General features: G+C 41.7%; 1 protein-coding gene across 3 annotated transcripts in view; it reads left to right on the top strand.

The window, feature by feature from the left end:
• The first annotated feature begins 8,468 nt into the window (after positions 1–8,468).
• The window catches only part of Trpc4 (transient receptor potential cation channel subfamily C member 4), a 178,327-nt gene continuing 168,401 nt past the window's right edge, over positions 8,469–18,394 (top strand). Inside the window, exon 1 of one of the 3 annotated variants that reach the window (XM_052731055.1) lies at positions 8,469–8,557. The gene's annotated coding sequence lies outside the window, so the exon portion shown is untranslated. Of the gene's footprint in view, positions 8,558–9,436; positions 9,620–18,394 lie in introns of those variants that run through there. The other 2 variants (XM_052731056.1, XM_052731054.1) reach the window with 2 other exon arrangements.

Raw genomic sequence — 18,394 nt, forward strand, 5'->3', positions numbered from 1 at the left:
ACCAGGGGGGACTTCAGTGACACTGTCAACAGTTACCTCTGTATTTTTTTTACCTCAAACCATAGAGAAATATGTACACACCTCTTTTTGTAAATAGAGTTGATTAATTTTCATCTGGTTTCCTCATTGAAAAACCAACTCTGCTCATGCGAAAACTATAGCATTTAGGTGTATAAATTACAGCTAGTGTCTTGTTTCTTTTTGAGGTTTTTTTTTTTTCCCAGGTAAGTTTACATAGCCATTTGCAAAAATGAAACCTGCAAGTCACAGAACAGTTAGAGTCCAAGGTCACCTTTACAGAAAGGGGCAAAGTCAAAATTCGAAGCTGCTCTTCTATTTCTACAGCACAAGCTGGTGAACACTGCAGAATATCAAAAACCTGAAAATGAAATGAAAAGTCCTTGCAGGGCCAAGAGCTCAGGAAAGATAAGGCCCGGGTTTCTTTATTCGCAGGACAAATGTGTATGCAAATGTTGAAGCCCCGATGCGAGTTTCAAGTGCATAAGAACGGAGCGTTCATCCTCCTTCTTCCAGGACTTGCCCTGATTTGACCCTGATGATTGCACAGTGTGAGCCTGCTCTCTCAGCAGCACACTTAGGAGAAGACGGCACAGGGCTGAACTGCTCGGGCAGCTTGGAGTTCTTCGAATTTGCTCATCTCTCTACTTAAATTCATGGGGGAACAATGGAAATCCTCACTCCGCTGTTCTGCACTGACATATTGAAAAGTCTCAATCAAAACAAGCCTTACATTTTTTGAATCGGCCACACCTTGTGATAACATTTTTAGGAAACATCTTCACCCTCTGAAAAACTGGAAACTAAGTCCATACTGACATGAGAGTTTAAAAAGCCGCATGTTATACTCAGGCTGACTGAGACTACAGCAATGAACACTCACCAATTTGCATTTATTTGTATAATTTCTGTAACAATCCTATTAAAGAGATAGATATTCTTATGTTTCTAAATGAGAAATGAATACACTGAGGTAGAAAGCTTATGTATTATGTCCAAACTCATACATCCCAGCAAGAATGTAATTCCAATTCAATCTACCTGCAGAACGGCTGCCTTTACCACTGTACTCTACTGCCTATTCAACCAATGAAAAGTCATGTGAAGTGGGATAGAAAGATGCCTCAGTGGATAAAAGCACATACTCTTCTTCCAGTGGACCTGAGTTTGATTCTCAGCACCCACTTGAGGCAGCTCACAACACCAACCTCAGGGCTCCCAGGCCCTTCTCTCCTCTGAAAGCCTCTTCTGGAAACTGCATTCATGTGCACATACCCATAAACAGATACACATAATTAAAAATAATAAATATAAATATTTAAAAAGCCATTTGGTGACTTCATGAAACAGAACACTAACCACTCAGCTTTATTCTAAAGTCTGTTATGTATTACTTGCCTATCATTTTTATTTCCTGAAACACCAGTGTTTTATTACTGTTTAACAACAAAGACCCATGCCCATTATCAGTAATTTACTTCCTCAGAAACATATAGTCTGCATGATTGGGGATGTCAGAGGTTTTAGAACAATGTCAAGCTGCAGTCTAAATATGTTTATACCCACAGATCTGTGCTGCTCTCAACCTTGGTCAGAGAAGTTTCTATTAGCAGTGATTAACTCAGAGGCTCATAACTGATCAAAGTGCTGAGAATAATCAGCTGTTGAGTGTTCAGCCCCAAACATCTATATCACCCTCCACCACCACCAGTACCACTACTACCACCACCACCAGTACCACCACCATCATACCACCACCACCACCAGCACCAAGGCTCAGATAACAGGGGCAGAAAGAATGTAAGAACCAGATGATGTAGAGGAGAGATGTGGAATGCTCTCTTCTGGACCTGACTCAGCCATTGTACACATGAACTCACAGTAGCTGTGGTTATCTGCATGAGACCTGCACCTTTGTCTATTAACATTCTGTAAGGGTGGGAGGTGCCCAGGTAGCTCTAGCCTGCTTTGAGGAGTTACTGGCTGTCAACAGCTGCTGAGTCAATTGTGTAGCCACTGGTATGTTGTCCATGTTCCAGTAAATAACCTCCCACCCACGTTCATGTAAGCGACACTCATGAAACTTGATAGATGACAAAAGAAAAACATGGCCATCAGGTAAGAATGAGCAGGATTAGGAGGCAGATATAAGATGAGGGAGAGGATACTCTGGAGGGAGAGTATAATCTGTATGTATTATATACCATCCTGGCTGGTTTCTGCCAACTTGACAGAAGCTAGAATTATTTGGGAACAGGAACCCCAATTGAGAAAATGCTTCTGCCAGATTTGCATGTAGGCAACTCTGTGGGGAATTTCCTTGATTAATGATTAATGTGGAAGAATCCAGTTCACCATGGGTGTGTATCCCCTGGGCAGGTGGTTCAGGGTTGCATAAGAAAGCAGGCTGAGGAAGACATGGAGAGTAACCAAGTGAGCATCATCCTTCGTGGCCTCTGCTTCAGATCCTGCCTCCAGGTTCCTGCCTTCAGTTCCTGCTGACTTCCCTCAGTGATGGGCAATGTTCAGGATGAGTATGCCCAATAAACCCTTTTTTCCCAAGTTGCTTTTGGTCGTGCTATTTATCACAGCAACAGGAAACAAACTAAAACACATACATATATGAAATCATCAAAAAATAAATCAATTTTTAAATGAAAAGAATGGGAGCTGAGTACCAGCATTCATTTTTGTATGTGGACACACTGTGATGATCATTTCTCTCTGCTTCCTGACTGTGGACACACTGTGATCATCTCTCTCTCCAATTCCTGACTATGGACACACTGTGATCATCTCTCTCTCTCTCTCTCTCTCTCTCTCTCTCTCTCTCTCTCTCTCTCTCTCTCTGCTTCCTGACTGTGGACACACTGTGGTCATCATCTGTCTCTTCACTTCCTCACTGTGGATACATTGTGAATCGTCTGTCTCTCTACTTCCTTATTATGATCAATCCATGTGAATCTATTAAGTGGGTAACAGTATTTATTAAAATATAAATTGAGGAAATACACTCACAATTACAGAACAGAGTAGTCGTCCTCTGATCTGACCAGGAGTGAATCCACCTCACAGCCCGGAGAAGGGGCCTGTGAGCCTTCCCCAGCTCCTTATCAGAGGTCACATACCATGGCAGCAAGCACCACCTCCTTTGGGTATAGCCCGGGGTCATGGGTGGAGCAAATACCACTACAATTTCCCCCTTTTGTTACTTAGATAATATTATATCCTTCTGGAGTCTTTGATGTAATTGAAGACTAGATACTTAAAATTTTCCTTGGTTATAATAAAAGATAAATTAGATATGAAACTTTAGACTCACAGATATAGGATAGGTAAAATATTTTCTTTAATTTTTCCAAGTACAAATAGACTAGATATTGTAACTGTAATTCTTGCTTGATAACTGTTCTATTATATGTAATTTTACTATGTTAAAGTTAAAACTTTCCTTTTTGATTAAACAGAAAAGGGGAAGTGCTGTGGAATGTCATTCTGTATGCTGTGAATGTGTGTTGCTCTGATTGGTTGATAAATAAAATCCTGATTGGCCAGTAGCCAGGCAAGAAGTATATGTACGATAAGCAGACAAGGAGAATTCTGGGAAGAAGAAGGCTGAGTCAGGAGTCACCAGCCAGATACAGAGGAAGCAAGATGTCAAGGCAGAACTGACAAAAGGTACCAAGCCACATGGCTAAACATAGATAAGAACTTTGGGTTAATTTAAGTGTAAGAGCTAGTCAGTAATAAGCCTGAGCTAATGGCCAAGCAGTTATAATTAATATAAGCCTCTGTGTGCTTACTTGGGGGAGGCAAGTGGGAGAGATTTGTCCTGACTGCCGGCCAGCCAGGACACAGGAAAACTTCCAACTATACTTCCTGACTGTGGTCACACTGTGATCATCATTTCTTTCCACTTCCTGACTATGGACACACTGTGAGCATCCTCTCTCTCTGCTTCCTGACTGTGGACACACTGTGAGCATCATCTCTCTCTGCTTCCTGACTGTGGACACACTGTGAGCATCATCTCTCTCTGCTTCCTGACTGTGGATACGCTGTGATCATCTCTCTCTCCACTTCCTGACTGGACACACTGTGATCATCTTTCTCTCTGCTTCCTGACTGTGGACACACTGTGACTATCACAGCAGAAAGCTGCTCTTGCCACCATGCTCTCCTCCATGATGAACTGTACTCTTAAATTATGGACCAAAATTAACCTTTCACCTCTGAAAAAAATTAACTCATAATTTTATTTTAAAAAATGAAACTCATTGATGGGGATATAAACCTGAGTGCTAAGCAGTTATTTAGCATGCCAGAAGCCCTGGTTTTTATTCCCAGAACCCCTTCAACAAAGACATGAGTACAGAATCAAATAAACTCTGGCATAAAATTGATAAAGGGAATAATCTCCTTTAAACTATAATAGATTTTTTTTCTTAAAAATCAATCATGGTCTCATAATTAATTCAGATAAAATGCCCCAACCTAAAACATCATCTGACTTAATAGCTTTTTTATAGTTTCTCTTCAAATCCACATCAGAGAGATGTTTCTTCAATGTTACTATTTATTTAATTATGTAACATACACAGGTTTTTACCATTGTACTATCAGAGAATGCAAGATGGTTTGTACAACAAAGTTAATCCACACCAGTGCATCAACATCGAGACTGTGGACGTGAGCACTCCTGCTACCGTGGACAAGTCCTTATTTAAAACAGCACACTTCATCTCTACTAGTATATAACCAACATTGTTGTTGTTTGCTTTTGTTCTTTTGGGGAGCCCGCCACCCGGCTCCCAAATAAATCACACACAGAGGCTTATTATTAATTATGAATGCCAACCATAGTTTGGCTTGCTGCTAGCCAGCTTTTCTTAAGTTAATCTATCTGTCTTTTTCCTCTGGGCTTTTACCTTCTCTTACTTCTGTCACTCTTACTCTGTGACTGGCTGGGTGGCTGGGTGGCTGGGTGGCTGGGTGGTTGGGTGGCTGGGTGGCTGGGTGGCTGGGTGGTTGGGTGGCTGGGTGGCTGGGTGGTTGGGTGGCTGGGTGGCTGGGTGGTTGGGTGGCTGGGTGGCTGGGTGGCTGGGTGGTTGAGTGGCTGGGTGGCTGGGTAGTTGGGTGGCTGGGTGGCTGGGTGGTTGGGTGGCTGGGTGGCTGGGTGGTTGGGTAGCTGGGTGGCTGGGTGACTGGGTGGCTGGGTGGTTGAGTGGCTGGGTGGCTGGGTGGCTGGGTGACTGGCCCCTTGTGTCCTCCTCTCCCTCCTTCTTTTTTCCTCCCGGAATTCTCCTTCTATTTATCCTCTCTGCCAACCAGCCCCACCTATTTCTCTCTTCTGCCTCGCTATTGGCCTTTCAGCTCTTTATTAGACCATCAGGTATTTTAGACAGACAAGGGAACAGAGCTTCACAAAGTTAAACAAATGAAACATAAATAAAAGTAACACACCTTAAAATAATACTCTACAACATAACATTCTCAGGAAATATCTCCCCCTGGTTCTTCCATAGTCTAATACATACTTCCATTCTAGGTCTAGACAGATATTGCAATCTCTGGATCATAAACAAGCAGGAGTTTGTGGAGAAAATAGGTAATAAAGGTCATCAGATATCTCTAGGGTAGAGTGGAGAACAGGCCTGACTTGCATTGGAGATAGAATTCTTGAATGTACCACAAGAGATGAATCAGGAGGCTGGGATGGGATGGTAAACAATCATTCCCTCTGTAGGTCTGCAGAACCTCACTAAAATAAATAAATATAGGAAAGCATAAATACATGAATGTATTAAGAGTTATCACTGTGGAGTAGAGCAATAGCAGTAAAAATTCACTATTTAAAATGAGTATAGATTCACAAACAGAAACAAAGAATAAAATATTAAAATATAAGTCTCTTTGTTGATAATCAATGCATTAAATAGAAATACCTTCTTTCCCCCAAATCAGAAACCTACGAAAGTAAATAAAAGACAGCAGAGAACACAATAGTAAGTAAGTACATGTTCTGTGGGTTAGGGCTCCTTACGTCTCCCGAAACAAGCTTTCTGGGTGGTTTCCTGCATGCTGACCCATGGCTCCCTTAGTAGAACACACCTGAAAAACTATAGTCAGAGGCACAAGCATACACATGTGTTGTCAGGGCCTGGAGAGGTGACTCGGGGTAAAAGCACTAGCTGCTCTTCCAGAGGACCCAGGTTCTGTTCCCAGCACCCAAGTGTCTGTAACTCCAGTTCCAGGGGATCCAATGCCCTCTTCTGACTTTCTCAGGCACCAAGTCCTCATGTGGTATACGTATATACATACACAAAGGCAAACATCAAAGCTAATTAAAAAAAATGAATTGTCGCATCTTTTGACAACTCATGGGGAAGACAAGTATCAAAACAGTTTGCATTTCCATGACTTCAACAGTATTACTTCATAGAATTGTGTAATGATTTATAAAAATCATTTCTGGAAGAAAATTTGGCACCTTAACATGTAATTATATATATATGATCAGGAAAGTCAGCCATCACATGCATGATGATGGCATTCTTCATGAATGACTCACCATCAGGGAAAATCATGAGAATGGTCCTTGGCGGAAGTAAATTTTCCCCAAACCAGTGTCGTGACTTTGCCTCCTTCCACTTTTGGCAAGAAAGAACTTCACACATGCTGCCTTCGAGCTCCTAAAGGGAAAACGGGCTTTAGCGGTTAAAAATTCAGTTCCTCAAACAATGGCAATCCCAATTTCATGATCTCTTTGAACTGTGAATAAGCACTGTGGACAGTTGTCTTAACACTATCATCATTCCTTGGTCTATTTTCTGATGTTAATTTCAAAAGAAGAGTACTTTCTTGTCTTCTTGAACAGAGCAGGAAAACTAAAGTCCAAATGAGCAAATCCATTTGAGTATAAATTCCTTTGGCCTCACTAACCTGCTCTTTAAGGACTTACAGTTTGCTCAAATGATGTCACTCTATTTGTAACTGAACAGTGTCAATAGACTGCTAATGATATTCGTTTAAATAGACTTCAGTTTGTGGGTGTTTTTTTATTATAATTGCTGATCATTTTGTGTGTCATGAGCTCAGCAATCAATACTCACAACGCTGCAGAAGAGGTGGGTTTGTGATCAATGGCCCTTCCTTCCAGGGAAACAGAGCGGGGTAAGAGCAAGCACTGACGTGCATTCTGTGATTCTCGATGGTTTTTCTTTTTCTTTTCTTTACTTTTTTTTTCTATTTTGTTTTTTATTGTGGACTCATAGCCACCTTTCTTCTGGGAAAAATAACCAATTAAGGGGGACTAGTAAAATATCTGCCTCTGACATCATGTTAAAAATGATATCTGCTATGAAGAGGAACCCTAAGAGAGGGATGTGGGGGTGATTGAAAGTGTATTCCTTGACTGGTGTTTTTTTTTTCCCCCCAAGCATCTCTAAAGGTGTCTTAAGGACCTACACTCATCACAGCCTGTAGGACTTAGTTTTTAACTGAAACGTTCCCCAATCATTGTCAGTTAGCTCCACTTTCGATTTTTATACGTTTACTGATCATTGAGAAGACAGGTTTCATGAAGAACTAAAAAAGATAATTTCAGATGTATCACATAAAGCAAATCTCTGTCTCTCTGTCTCTGTCTCTGTGTGAGTGTGTGTGTGTGTGTGTGTGTGTGTGTGTGTGTGTGTGTGTGTGTGTTCATTTTCTTGTTTGGAACAAAGTGGGTTTAGATTTATTCTAAAGTTCATTGACATGTCTACAGATACATGTGTTTTGCATATTTTATAAAACCCAGTGTTTATGCCAAGAAAAGAAAACTACCTTGAAAATGTTGACACATATTTGTGAGGAACTGTAAAAGACATTCAGGGAAGGAAGGGAATTAATTACTCTGTTGTTCATCCGGTTTTCTGGAGCAGGTTTGTTTAGTGTGTTGTAAAGACCTCAGTATTTTTCGAGAGGGAGGTCTGTGCTCCCTCATAATGAGAATAGGGGTCATGCTGACCCATGAGAAGAGCAGTTAGCTAGGGAGAAAAAAAAATTGACAATTACAAACAGCATTTTGAAAAGAAAAACAAAACAAAACACCCGGCCCTTCATTCCAGTGAATAAGCCAACAAATGCTCCTCACTCTGTAATTGCCCTTTACAAAACAAAAAATAAAAAAACAAAACAAAAACAAACAAACAAAACAAAACAAAAAACCCTCGACTCATCTGAACTTCAGAAACACGGAACACTGGAGAAATTTAAAGGAATTGCTTGCTGCTGGGATGCCACAGGCACGGGAGGAGCTCACAAAGTGTGCTTCTAAAAGAAAGAAACCCAGAAGCAGCAGAGGGCTGGCAGGAGGCTGCGATTGGTCGGCAAATGCACTGTCAAGTTTTTCCCTGAGTCTTGAGGTCATGACCACTCAAGGGTCCTGAGTGCGGCAAGCTACGAGTAATTTCCCACCGCTGTACTTTGATCTTATTTTTGTGTGTGACTACTACACAGACTGACCCGGAGATAAACTGCATCTTGAAATCTCCAGGTAAGTGTTAGACATGCTGAGTCCAGGGACCTGCACACCAGCATACTCACAAGCAGTCACCAGGACCTCCAGCTCCCAGGCTGCTACGTGATTTGGGATTAAGTATATGGAAAACTTGCTGGTTTCCTGTACCATCTGTTTAGAGAGAGCTGGGTAGGAGTGGATAGGACCCTGTGGCTTATCATTTATTTATTGCCACTGTCTGGATTGTTGACAGTAGTGGCAAGCCACGTCCCTGCACTTACTAGCAAGGGAAGTGTGACACCTTGAGGACAGGAGAGGGGGTGCCAGGAGCCCAGGGCAGCAAACGGAGTTGCAGGGGCTGGGCTGGGGGGCTGGGGGATAGAGAATTCGTCCCATCGGTTGACCTGCGGCATGGGTGTTCGCTTACTATGGTGGGAACAGGGCTTTCAAGTGTTGGGTCCTTTTGCTAAGTGAAGTTCTGCAACCCTGCTTGGCCCCACCAAAGCCAGATATGTGTCTGCCAGGCATTCTAGACCTAGGGGTCGGTCTTGGCCACCGACTTAGCTGTGTGACAGCGACAGAGTGTGGCGAGTCACCCTGCCCACTCGGTGACCTGTAGCGATGCTCCCCGGGTGGCGCGTTGCTGTGTATGTGGGTCCTATCCACCCGCTCTTGGAGAGGTGCGTGGGATGCGCATCCGCGGCTGTCGGGCCGACCCAGGGTGGGTGGGGGCGGTCCTCCAGGCTTCTCTGTGGCCACCTTGGGAACACAACTTTGCCAGGGGGTAGTGTAGGGGGAGAGCATCAGAGCTGGGCGGGTGAGGCTGTAGTCTTGGGCACCCCGCCCCCTCTCGGGCCGCCCCTCCCCCGCGCCCCTGCTCTGGCTCTCCAGCATCCTCACTCCGCCCAGTTCCGTGCCAGCTGCGTGGGCTCCGGCTTCGTGCGGGTTTTTTTCCCCTTGGAATGCTCCAAAACTCGGCAGCGACTACGGAAACCCCATCGGAACTGACCGGCTGCGCTAGCACGGGGCGCAGCACTGGTGCCGCGCGCCAACTGAGCCCACCGCAGTCACTTCAGCCACCGGATTGCAACTTTGCAGGTAAGAGAGGGTGCAGCCTCCGCGCTCCAGACGCTGGCCTCGCAACTGGGATACTGGTTAAGTTTCCCGAGCCTCCTAGGAAGCAGGCTCCCTCTTGGGAGGCGGGCATCCCTTAGGGGTTACGAGTCACCAGGGTGCAGCAGCTTGGTTGCTTTTTAAGGTTTGGGGAAAGGTTTTTGCGAAGCTTTCTTTCGGATGACCGGTTGAGGGGGAGTTTTGGGGGGTGCTCCCAGGCTCTCTCTGCATCGCATTGTAAGGCAGGGGTGAGGGCGAGGAGCGAACCCCTGGTGTGACTTACATGGTAAACAAAGGATCAGCCTCTACACCAAAGGATCAGCCTCTACACCCGCGGTGCTGGGAGCTAGGTGGTTATGTTCAGCCTCCCAAGCTTTAGGAGAGGATGGAAATGACACGGTCCTTAGGCACACACTGTGAGCCCTACGGCTCTCCAGCAGGCACCGAGGCTGAGGGCACGAAGGGAGTACAGCGATCGCTGTTCTGTGGGTCCATTCCCCTCTGCGTCATTTTCTTTCTGTGTCAGGCAGCAAAAGCACTTTTACGCATGTGGTTGGACCAGGTTTGGTGGTTCCAACTTCACCTGGCTACCGAGATTCCATCTGAGCCAGGGACCCTGCTTGCTACCTGAGTGGGTAGCTTGGGTCCATGGCGCAACTTGTTGTTTCCAGCTGCGAACTCAGCTGCCTTTTGTGACTCCAGGGCGGGGGGTGGGGGGGCGGATTGGGGAGAGCTGGGCAGAGGGACTGACGACCTCGTCACTGTGTCCAGTGTTCTCCAGCCACCATGGCGTGTCCCCGTAGACAGGGTTTCTCAGGAGAGCCCTACCCGTTAAATTCCGCTGCTATAAAATGCTAGCGAGTTACTTACAGAGTAAGCGACCAAGCCAAGGGAGTGGGAACAGGGAGAAGCTTGCCCTGTGCCTTTAAAATGAAATTTAGAACAGACTTGTAAAACAGAATAAAATAAATCACCAAGACTCATAGAATTGCTGACTTTTCTATCGTAGTTATCACAACGCAAAGCTCTTTAAAATTCTTTAAGCAGAATAAAAGATTTAGCAGAGGATTTATTTTTTTTTAAGACTCAGACTCTGAGAGTAGGAGTTGGTGGCTATGTTAACCGTGTTACGATTTACTATTTAAAGTTATATTTGTGACGCCTACTTCTGTTCCTCTGGACAGTAAACCAGGAAACATCAAGTATTTAAGAGAAACAGAGTAGTAAGACATAGGGGTAATTCTGTCCGAAATTCAGAACTAGGATCAAAATTGGGTTTGACATGGTTGATGTGAATGGAGCTCTTTACAATCTCTGCGAATAGTGCGATTGTTTACCAGGGGTCAATCAGTCTTGAGAGGGCAAGGTAAATGGGCATTTATCAAAGGATTTGTGGTTGTCTTGGACTAATGAAGGGTACTGAGTAAGACTGTAGTGCGCAGCTCTGCCCTGCCTGAATGTTGATCAGAATCTCTACACTGACAGGCTGGAGGAAGGATAGACTTATGCCAAGAAAGGCAGAGTTAGAAAACTAACAGGTTGATGAGAGGGATACATCCGAATTGCCTCGTATTCCTCTGAGTGGATGTAGTATGATGAAAAGGTTTGCAAGTCTGAACTTTGAGAAGTTTATCAGTTAGATCTGAAAAGAACATTCACATTCTATTCGCAGTCTATCTATTTAGACTGGACAGAAAGCAAACAGCTCTTTAGCTAAACCTGCCAAGCATGGATGGCCTTTGTGCAAATCTCTGATCTTAAGAAATGAAGTACATTTCAATTTTCCTCTTTATAGCTATTCTCAAAGAAAAGAGAGGGACTAGACTTACAATCTTATATTGTTTATTCTTGTGTTGCATTTATTTCTAGAAGGCCAAGAGCGAAATGTGTAAAGTGGCTACTTTAATTATCAAAATAGTAACAGGCCAAATAGCTTTCCCCAGGACAGAGTCTGTCTGAATCAGTTCGTACTTTATGGAGATTGGCAATCCAGAAGCTGTCTGCTTACCCCTTCTGTTCAGTGAACCTTTGAAGGGCTTTCTTATTTAGTGCACATACTTCAAACTCGGAGAGCCATATCCATCCAAAGAGCTAAAAACCTACCTGGTCCAACACCCTCATCCAGAAGACGGAGCACAGTAAGCTTCCAGCAGCAACTCAAGGCATATAAGCTACTGTTTATAATGGATGTAAAAGGCAAATGGACTCTTTTTCAGTTCTCAGTGGCTGTGTCTACAGATAGGTGCAGTGAAGTGCATGGCACTCAAACTTTACTTGAAGTAATTAGCCTTAAACACCGCTGTTCCCGAACTGAAGGTGAGAAGCAGAAACTATAGACAGTCATTGTATTTTTGGTACAATCATTACTTTTTTATGATACAAAAATAGTAAATGTTTCTGGACATCCAGGCAAATACTATCAACTTACTATATTTTAAACCGGATCAGTGTCTGAAGAGCTACAGTCCCCGGAAGAGTCTGCTTGTTACCTCTCTGAATTAAAATAAAACCTCGATGTTTTTGAAAGTACTCTATTTTCATTCCCTCACGTTTAATCTCCAGAATAACTTGTATCAATTCAATAAATTAACATTCTATTTATCAACCGAAGATTAAAATGAGGTCCCATTTCGACATAGTGGATATACTATGGCAAAGATAAAAATAGGCATGCATATGCTCAATAATAAACTTTTAAATAACAGTGCTCTGAGAAATCAGAGCTTTTGTAAATGAAGATGGACACACGAGAGAACCAGAGTAGTCATTAGGACCATAAACTACCGCTGAATGCTTTCGTTTGAAAATGTCACTTAGATTTTTTTTTTTTTTTAACAAGCTGGGTGAATGGGGAGTAACAGGCTGTTACATTTCCTTCTAAAATCATCAGTGCCAGACAGTTAGGAGCTCAGATTCCAACGTACATCTTGTCCTAAATTGTGTTGCCTGAGCTAACTAGAAACTGGTGTCCGTGACTTATTTAATTCCCATCAAATACCATGAGCTTTTATTAAAATGACTCTTAGGAAAACTGCAGCTGTGAAACCCCTGGTTGTGTTCTGTCCATCCCCTCCCCTGTAAACACTCACTTCGATATTTACTTCCTCTCGTTACAGTGGTGACTTGTGTTATCCTTCCTAAGGTTTTTGTTCCTCACCCTTCCTCGTGCACAACGTTAGGATTTCAGGAGAGTGGAGGTATTCTTTTTAAGTCAGAGACAGACACAACACGGCTGTGCTTTTTAAATGAACACAGATTCAGACCTGATCGCGGAGAACTTTCCTACAACAGTCATGACAACCACAAAATAACCTAGGGACATTGACAGACATTTAGGAAGAGTCATCTAGAAAACTAAAAGGGAAAGATACTTCTATTGACAGTATGTTAACTTAAAATGATCTCAGTTCATGAACTATTTGGTAAAAGCAATGGAGTGTTTAAACCTTTTAAATATCCCTGTGATGTGTCTGACTGTTCAGCTTAAGTAGGGTAGGAAGGATGGCAATCCAACTACTTCGTCTATTATTGTAGCAGAATGTCACACAGTATTCCTTCTAACATTAGTTTTCTCTACAACACAACAGTGTCACAGAATGATGGCTTCCTAAGATATGACATAATACACCTGGGCATAGTCTTATGCTCCAAACTGTAATAAATTTAAAATTAATTTAGATAGTATTATGAAAATATACCTTTATCTAGCACAAAGCATTCTCTTTGAGAAATAGTAATTGCAGTAAAATTAATTATAAATATTAATTAAATATTGCCCATAGTCTGCTCTTATCTTTTCAAAGTATGTTGAAGAAGGTAACCTAAGTACTCCTTTGAGCCGGTAACTAGAAGAGTGGGTGTTTATTTCAGACAGAGGACAGGAGAGACAAAGAGGGGAGGAGCCAGTATTTCTGGGCACCAGCCTGGGCCAGTCACTCATTACCTTCCCTTCGGCTTAGAATTTGAAGTGTGGTCACTTTTTAGCAACTTGGAAAAGGTGAACTGCTCAAACATCATAGTTTAACTCTATGGTGAATCAGTGTGTTGAAAAACAAAAACAAAAACCTATGTATACCTGTCACCTAAGCACACTGGAGGCTGAGGTAGAAGGATCCTGAGTTCAAGAGTAGCCTGGGCTACAGAGGGATAGCTTGTGAAAAGCAAAACAAGACAACAACCAAAATAAAATAAGGAAAATAACCCAAAGGAAATAAACAAAGAACAGCAAAACACCCTTGAAAAATAAGAATTACATTTTTACTTAGTTCCTAAAAATGAATCGTATTTTTCCAACTATTTATTTCTTCCAGGGTTTCAAATACTATAACATGGGAATAAAATGTCTGTTCCTTTCACCGGGACAGAATTAGAAACAGCATCCCTGAAGCAGAGCAGGAGCTGAGCTGCTCGGCTCACACAGGCTGCCTTTCTGTGTTCTGTCTGTGCTGCACCTCGACCCTGGGGCTTTGTGCATGTTATACACACACTCAGCCCAACCACGGACCTTGCTCAGGCACCCTGATTCCAGTCGTATTCTAGAATATATATGTAATACACACAGAGAAGGAAGTTCACTTACATGAATAAAATTCTAGGTTACACATTTTTCATTAAGAAGCAATGAGAAGAGCTTCTTAGATGAGTTTTCATTCAAACCCCACCATGTCTTTAGTGATTGATAGCATTCCTTTGTAGAAAAACAGTCAAGGCGAGACATGTTAGATTTATATTCCATTTATCGATCTTATATAAAGTGTTAAGACAAATGACTTTGTCTTTATTTTGTTTTTGAAATTTTAGCTAATTATTTCATGACTCTTGGTATTTGACATCCCAGAAGATACTTAACAGTTGGTAAGACATTTTAGTACCTATGACATGGTGTTTTTAAGTGGATACATGCATTTGAAATATTATATACAAAATCTATTGACATTGCACTGAAAGAGAACATCTTTGAGTGGACATCATATTAATATGACACTTAACTCTGAAATGCTACCCACCTACACACATATTTACTGCCTACTTGTAGATGGATAATTGAATAAGCAGATGAGTTGCACGTGGGTTCCTGAATTTTCGGGCAGAGATTCCTATGTCTAGAATAACTTTTACTTTTGTTTCCTGGAAGACTTTCCTCCCATCACTGAAGCCTTCTTTACCCCCAGAGCCCTTATCATTGACTCTAGAAGTTTTGTCCCGATGTCTCAAGTATAAACACAGGCAAAACTTGTTAGATGTGCCTTGCAGGTGTGTAAAGACCTGTCTGTCTGTGGAACTAGACAGTAAACACCTTTAAAAGTGAAAATGATATTTCAAAGTATGTGAATTTTCCACAGAATTAGATTTCTATATATTGTGCTTTTGCAGTTGAGCAGAGTTCATTTTTTATATTTTCATTATGTCATACTTGTGACAGATGACTTTTCGCATACTTACTTAATGAAGCCAACTTATAATAATATTCCCCTTATATACCTGTGTGGTGAATACCACACAGTTTTTTACATTAAAAAATAATTTTCCAGTTGCCATTCAACAGAGATAGCATTCAGTCACCTAGTTGTTGTGGAGGGCCCATCATCACGGGATTCCTACAGCCGATCGTCAGTTGCTTTGATTCAAATGCTGCTATGCTAGAATTCCTGAAGTTTTCCGTCCACTGTGCTATGAGAGGAGAAGTCAGAAATGAGAGAGCCCAGACACAGCTGTTCCCAGGAATGCACGCTGAACCGAAAGAAGCCATCGCTTCCATCCATGATTATATTTAGCAAATTTAGTTGAAAGTTCATGTCCTAAATTTGACAGAACATGATGATCCATTGTAGGCGGTATGAGTTTGCCATTTGGTCTTTTTACTGTGTGTTGTTGAACTTTGGAAACTACAAATCAAAGGCTAGTTCCTTCAGAATCAGTGGGCTAGGCTGCTCAATATTCATTTTTTTTTTGAATGAGTCAAATCAATATGTAAGGATTGATTTCTGTGTTTTCGCTGTTCCACTCAGCCTCTTTCTTTTAAAGCCTTTGTCTGTATTAACTGGTCACAGACCAGTGTGAATTCTCAAACTGCAATGGAAAGATGAGCCAGGAGGCTTAGTGTATGCACAGGGGCCACAGGGTAGAGAACTCGTTGCGGGTTCCTTACTGTCACCAGGGTGAGCAGCCTATTAGGCAAAAGTGTTGCTCGTGCTGAAAAGAAGGAAAGATGATGCCCCAAAGACCACATTGAATGCTCCACATTGGACGCTCTTCTGCAGCCACTGTAGTTGGACAAGCACATCTGAGTCATATTGAATTTCACCTATCACCCAATATATACAGAAATGTATACACACATACACACATCATATATTTATGTAATTGTGTGCACACGCACACTTGTATATGTATTAAATATGAAGTAATGCTGGAGAGACAGGCTCTGAAGATCAAGGCACTTGTCACCAATGACCTGAATTGTCCCCCTGGGACCCACATGACTCTAGTAGCTGTCCTCTGACTTCTACATACGTGTTGTGATGTGTGCACTAAGAAATATACATAAACACACAGAATAAATACATTTAATAAAAAAATTAAAAGGCCTATAGTGATTGGATTTTTTTTAAGTAATGAAGAGTAGGAGCCTGCTCTTATTCCTTGTCAGAATTTTTCTTTTCTGTGATCTATGCAGAGCAATCAGAGTGCCACCTGTAAGGAAGGCTCTTATGGCCTCTAAAATTAAGGAGAGGGAACGTTTACAGCTAGACCTCTTTGTATGTGCTATGCAAAATGGAAATGTTGGCAGAGAGGAAGGGTTTATTTGTTTATCTGGTTCATTTTAACCTCACAGCTTAACGTTTTGATTTGCAGCGTGCTGGCGCTTGGAGAGCTGAGCTGCGTTTTCATTTAGCACTCCAGCACGTTCCTGGAACAAAGTGAGCCAGCAAATGATTTTGCCCTTTCATGAATAAAAGACGCTTTAATGAAAAAATATTTCATTATAATGGTACTTATGATAAATATCTTTCCACCGTGTGAAAACATCAATAGCTTCAACCTGAAAAGTAAGAGCTGCCTTGCATTCTGCGTGGACTTTGCAGTGAAACACTGAACCAGAACTCAAACCCTAACTGGATAAAATCCTCAAGCGCTTTCATTTCGGGGTTTGCATTGCTATCGTTGAAAATTTTGTACAATTAAATGGAGAAAGTTGCTCCCTTTTAGCATAATGGTCATAATTATTCACGAAATACAGAAGACTCATTTCAAATGATGGCATCTTAGTCTCTGATTAAAACAAAGAATATCTGCAAAGAAAATGTATAACCCATTGAGAAAAAAAACTGAGTGTTTGAAATGATCCATTGTTGGGTAACATAGATATATAGAGAGCCAAAGCAGGACTTGTTTGTTTCATTGTCTTTAAAGGAAGTTTTTCACTGTATGAGTTACTTTTTTATATAGATCTAGAGGCAAGCTAAGATCCTTCCACCATATATATCATATATATATATATATATATATATGATAGGATTATGAGTCAAATATTGAAAGTGATTAATGAATTTTATTTGTAAAGCAGATTCTATCTTTTCCTTATATCAGTGCTCTTGAGACTTGTGGAATTTAGTTGGATAATTTTAACCCTAGTGAAGTAAGTAGACAACTGAATCAGAGACAGAGCTGTCCAAAGGATTTCATGTACTCTTAACTCATCTGTAACATTTGATACCATCTGTTGCATATGCTCTGTGTGCCCTCTGCCTGTAGATGGGGATTTTCAGTTTTCTAGCTGGTCCTTGGATTCAGATACTTTGAGAGCAGCACACAGAGCTACCAGAATAACTGCATACTCTCTACAGCCTCAACCATGCCAGGCCTTTCCATATATGTGATGTGACAAAGCTTTATGCTTATGAACTCTTAGAAAATTGTTGTAAGGTCATCCTGACAGATTACTAATGTTGACGTATTGCTGCTATTGGTGTTATTGATCATAGGAGATACTTTATTTTTACAAGTTTAAAATTTTAATTTCTACATATACAATAAATGCATTCAAGTTATTTCCTTGACACCTTTAACAACACTTTGAGTGTTTGGTAATTATTTGAAGTGTAAATGTAAGATTAACCAATATAGAATATATATCTCTTCACCATTACTCCAGAATAGATAACATAAATTAGAATAGCATGTTCATCTTTTGAAAAATACATTTTCTATGTTGAGCATCCAAATGTATTTTATATGGTGGAAGAAGCCTGAGCTTGACAGGTTTGTTCTAGTTTTTAAAAAAACAATTATTGGTGCCAGAAAGATAGCTCAGTGGTTAGAGCACTGGCTGCTCTTGCTAAGGATCCAGGTTCAGTTCCAAGCACCCACATTTGCCATGGTAATCCTGCTCAATATGAGAGGAACTGCAGGTTCAGACATTTGGTGTATGTGCTTGGCTGAGGAGCCATTGGGGTGAAGCTACCATCTGTGGGATTATGAATGAATGCCTTTAAGTCAGAATCCCGCGCCAATTGTAGACAAATTTCTAAACAGTCTTATTAAATAAGAAACACAGAGCCAAATACAGAGGTATGAGCCATAGAGATCAGAGCAATAGCCACCAACTAGCCGTAGCTTACTACCTTACTATAGCTTCCCAAGAGAGCTTCTTCCTGTCTAACCTGTGCTTTTATTGTCTTCCTGTTCTGCCTTCTCATTGGCTCAAGGCCCAGCCACATGACTTCCTCATCACTGCCTGTTTATACAGACCTCCAGGTC

Source organism: Peromyscus californicus, unplaced genomic scaffold, assembly GCF_007827085.1.
Source record: "Peromyscus californicus insignis strain IS unplaced genomic scaffold, ASM782708v3 Scaffold_9__1_contigs__length_137607984, whole genome shotgun sequence".
Classification (NCBI taxonomy): Eukaryota; Metazoa; Chordata; class Mammalia; order Rodentia; family Cricetidae; genus Peromyscus; species Peromyscus californicus.